Raw genomic sequence first — 16,905 nt, forward strand, 5'->3', positions numbered from 1 at the left:
GATTAAGCCTAGTTTGAACTAGCAAGTTCGAATTAAGGGGTGTGTAGCCCCTTAATTCGAACTAGTGGGAGGCTATCCCTCCCCAGCTTTCCCTGGTGGCAACTCTGGCCAACACCAGGGAAACTCTTCTGCCCCCCTCCCAGCCCCGGACCCCTTAAAGGGGCACGGGCTGGCTACGGTGCCCGTGCCAGGTGCAAGCCTGCCAGCACCCAGCCAGCAGACCCTGCACCTGACACGGATCGAGCCACCCACCCGATGCCCCCCAGCCCTCCCCCTCTTCCCGGGACCAGGCTGGCAGCTCCCGGGAGCTTGCCCGGGACTGCAAGAGGCGGGCACCCGCCTGGGCTAGTGCAGACATCGTGGACCTCATCCACGATCTCCGCACTAGGCACAGGAAAGTGGCCGTCTAGGGCAGGAGAGCTGCCAGCCTGGCCACCCAGGTGCAGGTGTGCAAGAGAATCAAAGGGGTCCAGTGAGACCCCTGACCCTGAGCCCTGAGCTTACAATGGCCGTCCTGGGTCAGACCAAATGTCCATCTAGCCCAGTAGCCTGTCTGCCGACAGCGGCCAACCCTAGGGACCGTGGAGGGGATGGACCAAAGACAGTGACCAAGCCATTTGTCTCGTGCCATCCCTCTCCAACCTTCCACAAAGCTTGGGCACGGACACCACTCCTACCCCCTGGCTAATACCACTCCATGGACCCAGCCTCCATGACTTGATCTCACTTCCCTTTAACCTCTGTTCTAGTTGTAGCCTTCACAGCCTCCTGCAGCAAGGAGTTCCACAGGTTGACTCTTTTCTTTGTGAAGAAGAACTTTCTGTTGCTAGTTTGAAGCCTGCTACCCATTCATTTCATTTGGTGTCCTCTAGTCCTTCTTTATGGGAACTAATGAAGAACTTTTCTTTATGCACCCTCTCCACCCAACTCATGCTTTTAGAGACCTCTATCCTGTCCCCCCTCCGTCTCCTCTTTTCTAAGCTGAAAAGTCCCAGTCTCTTTAGCCTCTCTTCATATGGGACCTGTTCCAAACCCTTGATCATTTTAGTTGCCCTCCCCTCTCCCAGCCTCTCTCTTGCCCTCTCCCACCTCCTTTTCCCGGTCTCCCCCAGTTTTGTTCAGTAAAGACAGATTCAGTTTTTGAACACAATTGTCCTTTATTTTGTACATCAAGAAGAGGGGCTAGGGAAGGGTAAGTGGAAGGAGGTGAGGGAGGAATGGGGCACGAGCCCCCGATGGGGAGGACTGGGCTGGCTCTGCGGGCTTCTGGGGGTGGAAGCTCTCCTGCAGCCCCCCAATTGCCCCCTCTCCCCAGATGGCAGCCTGCGGCAAGTGCAGCTGGGCTGATGGCCGAGTGCTGTGATGTTCCCAGTGTGGGTAGTCCGGGCAATCCAAGCCAGGACTGCTTTGCAAGCGGGGTACCCCTGAGAACTGTCTGTCCGGGGTGGGGGTCGGGACCCTTTAAGCACAGCCCTCGGCTAGCCTGAGACAGCATCTCCACGCTCTAAGTCCTCTTCTGATGCCCTGCTGGCACTGCTTCCGGCCATCCTTAACCCCAGTTCAGGTTCCACTTAATGTGGACATGCTAGTTCAAATTAGCAAAACGCTAATTCGAACTAGTTTTTTAGTCTGGATCCGTTAGTTCGAATTAGCTTAGTTCGAATTAACATTGTAGTGTAGACATACCCTCAGAAATCTGATGGGCAGAATCCCCTTGGATGCTAACATGAAGGACTTCAGAAAAGCAGATTTTGACTCCCCCAGAGATCTGATGGGCAGAATACCATGGGATGCTAACATGAAGGGGAAAGGAGTCCAAGACAGCTGGCAGTATTTTAAAGAAGCCTTATTGAAGGCACAGAAAGAAACCATCCCGACGCGTAGCAAGAGAGGCAAACATGGTAGGAGACCGGACTGGCTTACAGGGGAAATCCTTGGTGAACTTAAGCACAAAAAGGAAGCTTACAAAAAGTGGACACTTGGACAAATGACCAGAGAGGAGTTTAAAGGTATAGCTCGAGAGTGCTGGGGGGTTATCAGGAAGGCGAAAGCGCAAATGGAATTGCGAGTGGCTAAGGATGTGAAGGATAACAAGAAAGGTTTCTACAGGCATGTTAACAAGAAGAAGGTGATCAGAGAGGGTGAAGGAGGTAACCTAGTGACAGATGATGTGGGGAAAGCTGAAGTACTCAATGCTTTCTTTGCCTCTGTATTCATGGACAAGGTCGGCTCCTGGACTTCTGCGCTAAATGACGCAAGATGGGATGAAGATGGACAGCCCATGGTGGGTAAAGAACACGTTAGGAACTATTTAGAAAAGCTAAACGTACATAAATCCATGGGTCCGGACTTAGTGCATCCGAGGGTACTGAGGGAGTTGGCAAATGTCATTGTGGAGCCTTTGGCTATTATCTTTGAAAAGTCGTGGAGATCGGGAGAAATCCCAGATGATTGGAAAAAGGCAAATGTAGTGCCCATCTTCAAAAAAGGGAAGAAGGACGATCAGTCTTACCTCGGTTCCTGGAAAAATCATGGAAGGGATCCTTAAGGAATCCATTTTGAGGCACTTGGATGAGAAAGTGATTAGGAATAGTCAGCAAGGATTCACAAAGGGCAAGTTGTGCCTGACCAATCTGATTAGCTTCTATGATGAGGTAACTGGCTCGGTGGACATGGGGAAGTCAGTGGATGTTATATACCTTGACTTTAGCAAGGCTTTTGATATGGTCTCCCACAATATTCTTGCCAGCAAGTTAAGGGAATGTGGATTGGATAAATGGACGGTAAGATGGATAGAAAAATGGCTAGAAGGCCGGGCCCAGTGGGTAGTGATCAACGGCTCGATGTCAGGATGGCAGTCGGTTTCTAGTGGAGTGCCCCAAAGTTCGGTTCTAGGACCGGTTTTGTTCAATATCTTTATTAATGACCTGGATGAGGGGATGGATTGCACCCTCAGCAAGTTTGCGGATGACACTAAGCTGGGGGGAGAGGTAGATACGCTTAAGGGCAGAGATAGGGTCCAGAGTGACTTAGACAAATTGGAGGATTGGGCCACAAAAAATCTGATGAGGTTCAACAAGAACAAGCGTAGAGTCCTGCACGTGGGACGGAAGAATCCCAACCATAGTTACAAGCTGGGGACCAACCGGTTAAGTAGTAGTTCTGCAGAAAGGGACCTGGGGGTTACAGTGGATGAGAAGCTGGATATGAGTCAACAGTGTGCCCTTGTAGCCAAGAAGGCTAATGGCATATTAGGTTGCATTAAGAGGAGCATTGCCAGCAGATCCAGAGATGTCATTATTCCCCTTTATTCGGCTTTGGTGAGGCCACATCTGGAGTATTGTGTCCAGTTCTGGGCCCCCCACTACGAAAAGGATGTGGATGCATTGGAGAGGGTCCAGCGGAGGGCAACCAAAATGATTAGGGGGCTGGAGCATATGACTTATGAGGAGAGGCTGAGGGACTTGGGTCTGTTTAGTCTGCAGAAGCAAAGAGTGAGGGGGGATTTGATAGCAGCCTTCAACTTCCTGAAGGGAGGTTCCAAAGAGGATGGAGAGAGGCTGTTCTCAGTAGTGACAGATGGTAGAACAAGGAGCAATGGTCTCAAGTTGTGCTGGGAGAGGTCCAGGTTGGATATTAGGAAAAACTATTTCACTAGGAGGGTGGTGAAGCACTGGAATGGGTTACCTAGGGAAGTAGTGGAGTCTCCATCCCTAGAGGTGTTTAAGTCTCAGCTTGACAAAGCCCTGGCCGGGTTGATTTAGTTGGAATTGGTCCTGCCTAGAGCAGGGGGCTGGACTTGATGACCTTCTGAGGTCTCTTCCAGTTCCATGATTCTATGAATTATTGAACCACCTCTAAAGGATTCAGAATGACCTTGGGTGGTTGAGATACACCTTGAACAAACACAACAGTTTTCTTCACACTTATGTCAAGAGAGAACAGTTTACTAACTCTGGACAGAGAATCCATTGGTGCCTGTAGCGTGTCTTCATAACGATGATGATGTTTTCCATTAATGTTCTTTCTGTAATTTGGCAACTAAATATAACAAGACCCAGTCACTTAGTAAATTAGGAAGATAGTTGGGACAGGCAGTATTGTACAACTAGAGACCTCCTATTATACAGACATAGGAGCTTTGCCCTGTGCCTCAGTGTTATGAAAGCTAGAGAAAAAATCAATTAAGATTTTTTTCCACAAGATTCTTATCAGAACAAGTAGAGCTTGACTCTATTATAGTCAGCAGATTGTGCTAAAAATCAACAAGGGAGTCTCTAGGTGACATGGGTGCATCAGCCTATCTGCCTCCACTATTTTTAATAAGAACATTAGTTACATACCCACATAGAATGGGGGAAATAATGTAATCATTCTTTGTTATTGAACCTTTCAGCTGAGAATGTTAGTGTTTCACAAACATTGATTACTTATGCCTTAATTCTCTTTAAAGTAGGATAGATAAGAAGTCATGTTTCAATTTTAGTAGTGGGAAATGGAGATAAGTGCTTTGCCACATGCTCTAAAAGGACTGAACTCTACATTTCCCCCTCCTAGAGCCGGGCAAAGATCGGGTTATTTTACAATCTAATCTTTCCAAACAGCTATACCTGTGTGGGTTTTTTGGAAAATGTTCACATGCTGTATTATTGGCTAGGTTCTCAGCCAAAATATTGTGCCATAACATAGCTAGAAAGATAGAGTAATTGGCCAACTGAAGAATTGCTCAGCATAGGGGAATCCCTCAGTGGCACAGAGTTGAGATGCACAAACCTGCTCCTAGCATTGGGGCAAATGCTGTGAGGAGCATGGCCAGAGCTCAACTGCAGGGAGTACAGGTCTGTACAGAGAGGACCTGAAGGGAAAACCCAGAAAGAGCCAAGCTTTGGGAGACAGTTTGTGATAATGGGACTGGTGAATGGTAGGAAATCTTATACAGGTAGTCCCCGAGTTACGCGGATCCGACTTATGTCGGATCCGCACTTACGAACGGGGCTTTTCTCGCCCCAGAACTCGCGGGCGGCGGGACCACCCAGACGCACAGTGGTCCCGCCGCCCGCATCCTCTGGGGCGAGAAAAGCTGCTCCGGGTGTCCCTGGTCTGCTGGGGGGGGGGGGGTCCCCAGCAGACCAGGGACACCCCGAGCAAAGCCTTGGAGGCAGCGGGGTCCCGCGCCTCCAAGGCTTTACTCTGGAGCAAAGCTGCAGAGGCGTGGGACCCCGCCGCCTCTGCGGCTTTGCTCCGGGTGTCCCTGGTTTGCTTGGGGTGTCCCTGGTCTGCTGGGAGGGGTCCCCAGCAGACCAGGGACACCCCGAGCAAAGCCGCAGAGGCGGCGGGGTCTCACGCCTCTGCGGCTTTGCTCCGGAGCAAAGCCTTGGAGGCGTGGGACCCCGCCGCCTCTGCGGCTTTGCTCGGGGTGTCCCTGGTCTGCTGGGGGGTGCAGCTAGTGCGCCCCCCCCCAGCAGACCAGGCTTTTGTTGTGGACGCCTGGGGTAGAGCAGCTGGGGTGCTGCCGGGTTGGTCCTGGGGGGACCTACCCGGCAGCGCCCCAGCTGTTCTGTCCCAGGCTCCAGATTCAGCCGCTGTTGAAACTGATCAGTGGCTGATTCCAGGAAGCTGGGGGCAGAGCAACTCTGCCTCCGGCTTCCTGTAGTCAGCCCCTGGTCAGTTTCAGCATCAGCAGCTGAATCTGGAGCCAGTTCCGAGTTACGTACAAATTCAACTTAAGAACAAGCCTATAGTCCCTATCTTGTACGTAACCCGGGGACTGCCTGTACTTCATTAAAACAACAAATTCCAAAATCGATTTTAAAAAACCCTTGATTCTTTTCTGATGAAAGGTGAGTTGAAAGATTAACTTTTTGATGCTTGTTTGGCTCTGTGTTTCACTGCAAGCTAAGACTCATTTTGGGTACAGATACAGTTTCTATCATATTGTCTTTATTGATTGTTAGTCACTTCTCTTAAGAAAAGCCTCACAGGAATCTGGAGTAGGGATGTTAAATATCAGTTAATTGAATAGTCAAGTAACCTCATGACTTCTTATTGGTTACTTGACTATTCTATAGTACCCAGGGGTGGGACCGGCAGCCAGTGCACTCCAGCCCCCCTCCCAAGGAACCCCCGTCACTTTGCGCTGCCACCCCTATATCAGAGGCAACAGTGCTGGGTGCCAGGCAGGAGCTGGTCCACAAAGGGAGCCCGTTTAAAAACCAGCTCCCGTCACAGACTGACTGCCTGTCACCCCATGCTGTTGCCTCTGATATAGGGGTGGCTGCAGCCTCTGTCTGTGGTGCGGTGGTATCTGAGCTCCTGGACCCAGCATGAGCCAGAACTGAGCCTGGGCTGCCTGCTCGCCTACCTCCTAATCTCAGTTTAAATGCAGAGCTGCAGTGGGGGTAGGTCCCAGACCCATCATAAACCAGGACTGAGACAGTCTCCTGGCCAGCCTGCTAAAAAATTTACTGGTGGGGTGGGGAAGGGGACATGCGTGTAGTCTATAGCATTAACCTATAAGCTTTTGCTTATTGGTTAGTTGACTACACTATTACATCCCTACTCTGGAGGGGTCCTCAAGACCAGGCTCCTCATGGACCCTATTTTGCTCACCTTTCCCTGACCGTAAGCCCCTTAGACATGTGGGGCACTTTTAAAATAAGGTAAATCAAATGTTAATCATTGGATGCAATTTTGGTGTGAATTAAATAATTACAAATCTGAAGCCAAGTCTAAGGCTGACTTATGTCTGTGGTGTGTTCAATTTCCTGTACAGCATTAAAAATGTACATGTTATGAAAATGTTACCCGATGAAGAATGGGTTTGTTGTTTGGCTCAACCTGAATGCCTGCCAAGCAGGTAGCTTAATATAAACAGTAACTGGAGAAAACGTCAAAGCATTGTCAAACTTAAAAAATGTTAACTCAAACCACTTATGTACTAACAGAAATGTCATCAGATATAGGACATGTTTAGTCTCAGGATACTAAAAAGAACAAGCAAGGACAGCATAATTGGAGAAAGCTGCTTCACAGATTGGAGGAACAGTGCATTTTGTTATGGTCTTGTAAGGGATATACTTGAAAATGAGGAGCTTTTGAAATTCTGGAGATGATAATTGAGCACCAGATCCTCAACTAATGTAAATGTCCTAGGCTGGTTTACACTAGCCGAGGATCATGTGTCCTGGGGCTCTAAACTGAACTCATTGCTTCTGGTAGAGACTAGACTAGAATGAGAAATCCTCCCTAGAAGGAAAAATCAAGAAAACAAAATAGGCTATCAACCAAAAATAAATATTTGGGGACTATTCAGGTCCAAAGTAATTTTCGGAACAAAAGGGAAAGACTGGGAGCCCATTTGTTTAGTGAACACTGTGACAAGCAGTTTTGGACTTATTCTGCCACTCAGAGCAACAAAACGCTAGCACAATTCACAGTAGTACAACCCAGGATGAAGTTAAATATCATTATGGATAACTGGACTGTGGAGCCCTTACTTACCTTGGTGACCAGTTGCTTGTACAAATAGTCCCATTGAAATGAGTAGCTCTACTTGCACGTGTATATGCCCACCAAAGATATTAGTGCTCCACCATCATGGCCCTATTGGAAAAATAAAATGAAGTAGATAGAGAAATTAAACAGCCCAGGGTTTGTGTGGTTTATCGCTTCATTCAGACTGGTGAATGAATCCAGATACCATAGTAGTTTTGTGGTCTGTTGCCCCTAGTCACTGGACACATTTTCATTTTTTCCGGCATAAACAGGTGCAACTCCCATTAACTCAATGGGAATTGTGCCTGTTTATGCTGTTGCTGAAGTTGGCCTGATTCCTAAAGAAAAATTAAGTGTATTGGCAGTTTAGCCAAAGGCAAAGTGTTCTTCCATATGTAGGCCCATATGCAGGGGAGGTGCAAAGAGTGCAAATGCACCCCCCTCCCTTGGTCCTTCAAGTAAATGTGAGGCTGGGGTGGCGCATTGCCCCATGCTTCCACCCCCTGTGCTCAGGCTGATCTCCCCTCCCCTGAGCAGAGGCAGGGCCATGGGGGAGGCTTCCACGGCTCACACCTCCCCCACAGAAATTCCTGTGTACAGGCTTGAACTGGTCCCATTCTACAGCCCTCCACCCTCAGAAGCATTCATGCTTGGCTTGGACTTAATGTTTCCCTCTTAATCAGTATGAATGCAGAAATAGTCCAACATTTGCTATCCTAATTTATTTTGTGTGACTGTTACATCGTGGAAAGCAGATTTCCTTCACCCCTCCCTCTGAAGCTCCAGTGGTTGGATGCTGACTTGGAATAAATGTCTGCAAAGGGAGTAAAAACCCTGGGCTATGTCTAGACTGGCCCCTTCTTCGGAAGAGGCATGCTAATTTCTAACTTTGGAATAGGGAAATCCGCGGGGGATTTAAATATCCCCCGCGGGATTTAAATAAACATGGCCGCCGCTTTTTTTCCGGCTTGGGGAAAAGCCGGAAAAGAGCGTCCAGACTGGCGCGATCCTCTGGAATAAAGCCCTTTTCTTGCAAGTAGGAATAAGAGATCCTCCAGAAAAGGGCTTTATTCCGGAGGATCGCGCCAGTCTGGATGCTCTTTTCCGGCTTTTCCCCAAGCCGGAAAAAAAGCGGCGGCCATGTTTATTTAAATCCCGTGGGGGATATTTAAATCCCCTGCGGATTTCCCTATTCCAAAGTTAGAAATTAGCATGCCTCTTCCGAAGAAGGGGCCAGTGTTGACATAGCCTGGTTGTAGCTGCAGGGGACCATTTTGGATCCTGGTGTAGAAGAATAAATAGGCAGGGCTACTCCTCCCTTGTTCTCTCCTATGGAGCAAGTGTGTGAAAGAAGGGAATGAGCAGAGCCTTGATTCTAGCCTCTTTTCTTGCTGGACACAGTTGCTGAATTGCAGTTTACTGGCACCACCCTCACCCACCCCAGAAGGAAAAAAGGGAAGAATGGTGACTGACATTATCCCTTGCTCAGTGTCTGAAGTCCTGACCCAGCCTCTGCGGCTTTGCTTTTAATGACAAAATGATTTAGAACTTTTTCAGAAATTTTCTTCTTTCTTCAGAGGTTTTTGGTTTTTTTCCACCTGCAATCACCTTGATTTTTGAGCCAAATAAAGTTGACCTCTACTGAGATTTCACAGAGGAAATCTTTTTTTCTTTTTACAGGGTAATACTTTAAAAAGTGCCCAAATGATTTAGCCTTAGTTTCATTTTCCAAAGTGATGTAGAAAATTTAAAACGGTCTTTTCTCCCTGAAAATCAATAGAATATAAGCTGCTAAGTGTCTGCTATGTATGAAAATGGAACTTGGAGTCCTAAAATACTAGGATTTAAAGTCTCTGGAACATCTATGCATTTATCTTTATCATAAGCATACTTTAAAAAGCAATTATGTGAGACAATTATTAGAACATGTTTTGTATCTTATTTATGGAGTAGATAAATAGAAGTCACAACATTTCAGTGTCTTACACAGTGTTTACAGTAATAATCTGATGCTGACAACTGTTGGAGTCTATTTTTTTCTGCTATGGATTAAACAATTGATTCTGAAAGATTAAAATCTCCACCTAGTTTCTTACATACTTCTGTTTTGCCATGTCAAGCAATATAAAATAAATACTGTGCTTCCTTCCATCTAATTGAATAATTTACTGTAAATAGCTGTCATTTACTTTGAACAGTAGTGAAATCATTAGCCAAATGGATGTGAATAAGTCATGGCTTTAATGCGTTAGAGGGTCTAAAATGGATTCATCTAAATGGGACCATCAATACAGCATGCTGAATTAAGTCAGAAGCACTTAAAACTTCAAATCCTCTTTTCTTGTAAATTGCATACTCTCTCACCAAAAGGGAATCCAGAACTCACTTAAAATATGGCATCTTTATTTCAAAGTTTTTTAATGAACAAAAGAATACAATTTATATGATCTGATTGGAGGTGTCACAGTGTCTTGGATTTCTTTTATTACCTTCCTTCCTCACAGGCTAAAGCACTCTTATACTTGTAAACAGTTACTGGTGCTGACTAATATTGGCTGGGACCTCTCAGTAAGAAGAGATGTGCATGTAATAAAATATCTTATCTTGACTTTTATGGGTATCTAACAGACTAATTATCTGCAAAATTTCAGGTTATGCTTGTATGCCTGAAAGAACCTAATATAAGACAGGTCCCAGTCAATTACTTAACTTTTACAATACGAGGAGTTTTGAATCCTAGTCAGCTCCTATAGAAATCAGTGGCAAGATATGCAGTTGCTTTATGGGAGGTCAGAATTGCTTTCCCTGCTCCTCCAAAACCAGGCTTCTGGTTACCAGTGCAAATATGAGAGGCTATTCTTGTGGTATTTTCAGCTAGGACTGGGTGTAGGAAACTTAGTACCGTATTCTCCTAGGAAACTAAGCAGGAGCAGCATGAGTTGAACAAAATTCTGAATGATTTGCCCAGATTTCCCCTGGATCAAAATTATTAAAGAACTCCACTCAAATTTCACTTTCAAATTCTGATAAACCATAAGACAACATGTAAATGTTCCATTTTGACTCCTGCTAAATTCTTAGCCTCAATAACATCCTGTGGCAATGAGTTCCATGTCTAATTACACACTGTGTGAAAAAGCATTTCCTTTTATCAGTTTGGAATTTGCCACCCGTTAATTAAATTCAAATGAGTCCTTATTAGTTTGTTACAAGACAAGGAGAACTGAAGCTCTGGATTTACCTTCTTTCATTATTTAATATAGCTTTATCATGTTCTCTCATTTGTCTTGTTTCTGCAGTAAACAATCCACTTTTTTTCAGTCTTTCTTCAAAAGTAAGTTCTCCCATACCATTGATCATTGCATCTCCTGTTTCTTACTCTTCTAATTTTGCATTAAAACTTAATTCAACTTCAAACAAGGAATGAATCACATTAAATGACAAGAAAGAATTAAAGGACACAAATCAGATATCCGAAAAGGCAACACACAAAAACCTGTTAGGGAACACTTTAATCTCCCTGGACACTCATTAAGGGATCTACAAGTTGCTGTTTTGTTTCAGACCAATTCCACAAGCCAAATACAGGAGGCCCCCGACTTGCGATGTGATTGATCCCAGAGGAAGCATTGCAAGTCAGGGGCGTCGTAACTTGAACCTGCATTACAATAGGCCCTATCCACCATCATAAATGTGGGCCACGAACATAAATCGAGGGTTTCCAGCTTCTTCCGCACTTACAAAAATGGTTGTAAATGTGGGGGGTCAGAATTCGGGCGGTCGCATCTTGGGAGGCCTCTTGTACACAGAGAAGGATTGGAACTCCACTTCAATCTCGAGTTTAACTCTCATGCAAATGGTCTAAATCGCGATATTGGATGGCTCACATGTTATCAACCAACCAAACAATGAAGAATAGTAACAGAGAGGTAGCCATGTTAGTCTGATCTTGGTAATACAAAAAAAGTAGTCATGTAACACTTTAAAGACCAACAAGGTAGGTGATGAGCTTTTGTGGGGTAGACCCACTTCTTCAGATCAGTGAAGGTGCCAATGGTTCTTGATGTCCGTGTAGAATCTGGTGTTAGTACTCTTCCTTTGCTAGTGCAAACTAATGGTTCTTATCAGTCTTTGAGATGCTAATAGACTATTTGTTTTTTAAGTTTTTCCTGTTACAGACTAGCTAGGCTATCCCTTTGAAACTTATCTACCCAATGTCCTCTTCCCCCCTCACTCCAATTTTTTCCTCCCCTCTCCCTTCCTCCTTCCCTTATTTATTCTTGATTCTGGACTTCCAACACTCTGGTCATCTGAAGAAGTGGGCGGTGCCCACGAAAGCTCATGATACCATGTTCATGTTTTGTTAGTCTTTAAAGTGCTACCAGACTATTTGTTGTTTTTTAAATTTTTCATGTTAAACTGTTTGACTTCCTGTAACTAGAAAAAAAGATTAAATTTAGGGGGAAAAGATAATGAACTATTCTCTTAGCTATGATATGCAATACTACTATGTCAGCTGGGTGGTGAGAAATAGAATTCTTAATTTAGTGCAGTAGCACAGAGAAAGGTTAAGTAACTTGCTCAAGGCCACACAATAAATTAGAGTCAAAACTAGGAATAGAGCTCGAGGTCTGCTTATTCTCAGTCTTTAGGTCTAACTACTGACCCATGTTTTCTGTAGCTATCTTATTTTCCCCCTTTCTCCTGGTTAATATGATTTTTGTTTTTCAGCGGAAACTCTCCAGATTCTGCCTTTGAGATGCTTTTACATTTATTGGATGAGTCATGAGTCAAAAGCTCTGCCTAGTAGCTGCACCATGAGTAATGCTTACTGCTTTCTTTGGTTCTCCTTTAGAAGGCTTTTTAATTTAAAAGAAGAATCAGTTTTTGCTATCTTAATGGACAGTTAGATGGCTGACTCTCAGAACTGATTTTCGTTTACCACTGCAGTAACTTTAATATTTTCTGCAGTTTAAGGACATCCTCTTTCTTGTCAGTCTCTACAGATCCTAGCTCTCTGTTTCTGGATTAAAAACAAATCAATAAGGACAAGAAATATCACGTGAGAGCTGAAATTACCAGTCCCATATGTATAATGGGTCAAATCCTAAAACTTTTAGTGAGACAAAATACATTTAAGCCCATGGAAATTTTGCACTAATGAGAACTAAGTAATATTGAAATGATGACTTCTAGATTTAATCACTTGCACTTCTGATTTTTTTTTTTGTCTTGAAACTAGGACCAAAGGTTGTGGGTTTCTTTTATTCCGGTATTTTTTGTTCTCTAGATATGCTATAGAATCAGCAAGACAACTTAGATGAGTTGTCTTGTTAGTTAGGAGTGAGTCACATTATGAACCTTGTTATTTGCAACTATCCTCTTAAATATTCCATAATAATTTTGGGTGGAAGTGAAAATAATCATGAAATTATTACTTCATATTCTAAGGAGAGGATGGAGTGAAAGCAGCAGAATAAAGACAATGGACTTAAAAAAAGCAGACTTTAACAAATTTAACAAGCTGGTAGATAAGGTCCCTCTGCACTACCTTGAGAAGGACAGAGAAAGTGGGGTACTTGAGGAGCCAAACCTTTGGCAGAGAGCTTATAAGGAAAACGGACCTTTCCTAATTGTTATCGTTCTTCTTTATTTCTTGACCTTATATAAAGTGTAAGGTGACTTCATTTATATTTTTAAGGGCCTGAGGCTCTAACCCTTTGGCAGGGACTTAAAAATATAAATGCAGTCACCTTTTCTTTATTTCTTGACCTTATATAAAGTATGAGTTATAACAATTAGGAAAGGGCAGTTTTCCATTCAAGCTCTCTGAAGGTTAATTAATAAATGAAATGACCAAGAAATAAAAACAGCATTGAAAAATATTTGTTTTCTCTGGGTTCATACATTTGCAGCCATATGTTCTCAAGCAGATTCACTTATCTAGTCTGCTTTTTTTTGGTCCTTACTCTGCCTTTGGATGTCTGTGAATTGTCAAGCTTTTCCCAATTGAAAAGAACGACTTTCTGTAACACTCCACTCATTATGCTATTTCACATTTTAAAATGGCTTCCTGTAAAGCATGCTTAGGGGGTGTTTGATTTTTGTCAGCCAGTTCGAATATAATCTTGGTTTCTTTGTAAGTATGCAGTATGACCACTTTATGCCCGTAGAAGTGAATATGGAAACAGATAATGCTAAAGGAACCTCGAAATGTTGGAATATATATATATATATATAATATATATTTCTTCAGTTGGCTACTGCAGTTTTTATAAAACTAAATTTTAAAACTTTGTGGTGCAAAAAAAATTCAAAAGTCCAAATGCACTGGATTAGCGGTGTAGCAAATAGACAAAGCTATAACTCCTGATGAACCCAATGTTATGGACTCAAAATTTAGTCATATATCTTGCAGCATTTGGTGTTTTTATTTTAATGCTCCAGCTCCTGGAGAAACTTGATTAGGCAAGAATCTGAGCTTCTCTTTCTCACTTAATATTTTATTTTCCAGAATGAGAGCTTGAAAAAAGCTTGAAAGCATGACCACAGTGCACCATAAAGGCTAAAAAACCAAAGGTAATGTTTTTAACATTAATATTCTCCTTAACACTCTTACAATTTTTAATGCACTCATGATTTTTTAGCAGGGGGAAGGGGCTGACTCATGATTTTTACTTTCTTATATGTTGGAACCTGCACTGGAAAATACAGCTATGTGTTTGGTTTAGTTTAACAAATGGCTACCTAGTTTATTTATATGAACCTGGCATTATTTGGCTCAACTATGTCTGGTATCTTTTATGGTAGGAAGCACTGCAGGTGATGACCTCTTACAACTAAAAAAAGCATCACATCAGTATTGAAGGCAGCTCTCATTTTTATTTCCTAGGCCATGAACTAAGATTTTGAACGTTGGATCCTCTCATTACAGACTCTTCAGTGTTTTGACTGAACTGGTTTCCTCTTTCATTAAATCTGATTCCTCTGTATTCAGCTGAAATGTCTTATTAGCAGACAGTAACTTTTGACACAGATTGTATGTTTTCTTCCTTATTAACTTATGAAGAAGGTCTCTGGTTTTTTTTCTTTTCCTCCCATTTCCACACTTACAAGAATAAATAAAACCACCAATCACAGGCACTGGAGTTTATTGCTGGATGCAAAAACCTGTTCTAGTGGCACAGGAAACTGCTTTTAGCCCTCCAGCTTGTGTTACTTACCCCATTAAGTTTCAGGTGTCTGTGGCTGTGTCAGTTCTTGGCCTGAGACTAGTTTCAAGAGTTTTTAAGTGAATGTCAAAAAGGAGCAATTGGATATTAACTCTGCAAAATGAAAACATTAGTGATAGCTTGCAAATATTTTTAAAATGCCAACACTGTTTACCATGCAATGCTATGTAATCCTTCCAATAAGGTCTGTGGTGGGTGGTGCATGAGGAGCAGATGGGGATTGTGACCTGAATTTAATATAGTATTTTTCATCTTTTAAAAAATCCTCCTAAATGTCAGATCATTTTCAGAATGCTTAGAGGAGTGGTGGGCAATAACTGGCCAGCTGTCTGGATGCAGCTCAGCAGGGTGAGCCCTTGGTGGTCTGCCAGAGCTTTATTTACCTCCCTGGGAATGGCCAATTGAAGCCCCCGTTGGCCATGGATCACTGTTCCCAGCCACTGGGAGCTGTGGGAATAGTGTAGAGCAGGACACTGCTTCCCACAGCTCTCACTAGCTGGAAACGGCAATCCACAACCAACAGGAGCTTCAAGCAGCCATACCTGCAGAGGCTCAGGTAAATAAAGCACCTGTGACCTGATAGTGGCTAATCCTGGCAAGTCACATCTGGCTTATTGCCCACCTCTGGCTTAGAGGAATCTCAATGTAATCAAGCAGGATGTCCTTCAGACAGCATAGGTGAATAACAGCAGCTGGCATTAAGTGAGCTCAAATCTTCTGATTACAGATGATTCCCTTTCTGTAGGGGCATGCAGTGACATTCCTATTCTTTATACTTTGCAGGTAGTAAGCAGTTCATGTGGGGCCCAATTCGGCAATCCATATTTATGTTGAATTAGTGCTTGGAGGAAAGACTAGTCTTCTGCAACATTCCCTCTAATCTTTTCTCATCCAGGTGTGGATTTTTTCTGTGTGCATGAAAGCACGTGGAAATGTTCACCACCAGCAGAAACAAAACCTGTGATCACGCTGCTAATCAGAGATTCAAATGCAGCTCAGCTGAACAGCTGCAAAAGCGCACAGCTTACAGGGAACACTGTGGTTAAGATATAGGAGATGGACAGTCAGCAGAACTTGGTTTTGGTTTCTGACTTTCTGGATGCCGGTGTAACTTTGGAGAAGTCACTTAATTTCTCTATTTCAGTTCCCCTTAAGTTTATTATTGCGTTAAAGGTGGTGGAGCCCAAGTGACTTTACCACAACATCAGTAAAACCATATTAAAAATACTCATTGATCTATTGAGTGCTAACTAGAGTTAGAGTATTCCATTTGAGTTCAGGAATTTCATGTCAGGAACAGGTGACATCAATTAATTAGAAGGATACTACTCTGTTAATTCACATTTTACATCTTTGATTTTCTGTTCATTTTTATTTATATCACAATAGTTCCTAGAGGCTTTCAATGAAATAGGACTACTCCGTGCTAGGTGCTTTACATGTACATGTAACAGACACTCTCTGACCCAAAGAGCTTACAATCTAAACAAAGAGGTAAGAGGCTAAAGAGACTTAGGTGCAGTCACTCAGTACTTGGTGACAGAGATGGAAATACAACCTGGGCACGTAGGCTCATACTGCAATGCTTTTCCTTTGCTTCTCCCTGGCCTCTTCCTTGATGTGGAGCAGGGGTGGGGAACCTAAGGCCGGGGCTGCATGTGAGATGCAAATGAGAGATCTGAACTTGTCAGATCAGTGTTTCCTGCAGGGTACTCTTTATCCTCAGCTCCTTTTGATTTCTGTGTGAATTGAGGGTCTACAAGACTCAATATTTTGTGGGCCAAAAAATGAAATTCTGCAATCCAACCGTATCTCTGAGAATTTTTATGACTGAGACCATAACCTAACAATTTGAAAACTTCAACTGAGAGAAAGGGTTGCACAAAACCTGCTGCTTAGCATGAACCTTTTCCAGTGTAAGAAGCCATTATCTTGAATAGGGTTTGTTACGGGGTCCATGAGCCCACCCCATCCTGGGCAGTCACACTACCACGGTTGCCGCCCAGGAAGGTCCCAGTCTCTGTGCCGCGGCGCCGGGTCGGCCCTCCCGGCGGTTGCCCAGAGGATCCCACGAGCGAGGAGGTGAGGGGGGTCCGGGCCCTCCCTCTCTCCAGACCCCAGCCCAGGGCCCTAAGGCGGGGGAGATGCTCTTCTCTCCCCCGACCTGGCTGATGGGGCA

The 16,905-nt window shown here is 44.0% G+C and overlaps 1 protein-coding gene across 5 annotated transcripts in view; it reads left to right on the forward strand.

The window, feature by feature from the left end:
* The window catches only part of INSC (INSC spindle orientation adaptor protein), a 276,146-nt gene that overhangs the window by 62,507 nt on the left and 196,734 nt on the right, over positions 1–16,905 (forward strand). For 4 of the 5 annotated variants that reach the window (XM_075928026.1, XM_025186251.2, XM_075928025.1 and 1 more), the window contains exon 2: positions 14,009–14,073. The exons of the other annotated variant lie outside the window; for it this stretch is intronic. The gene's annotated coding sequence lies outside the window, so the exon portion shown is untranslated. The remainder of the gene's footprint in view (positions 1–14,008; positions 14,074–16,905) is intronic. 5 annotated transcript variants of the gene reach the window in all.

This window comes from Pelodiscus sinensis, chromosome 4, assembly GCF_049634645.1.
Source record: "Pelodiscus sinensis isolate JC-2024 chromosome 4, ASM4963464v1, whole genome shotgun sequence".
Lineage (NCBI taxonomy): Eukaryota > Metazoa > Chordata > Testudines > Trionychidae > Pelodiscus > Pelodiscus sinensis.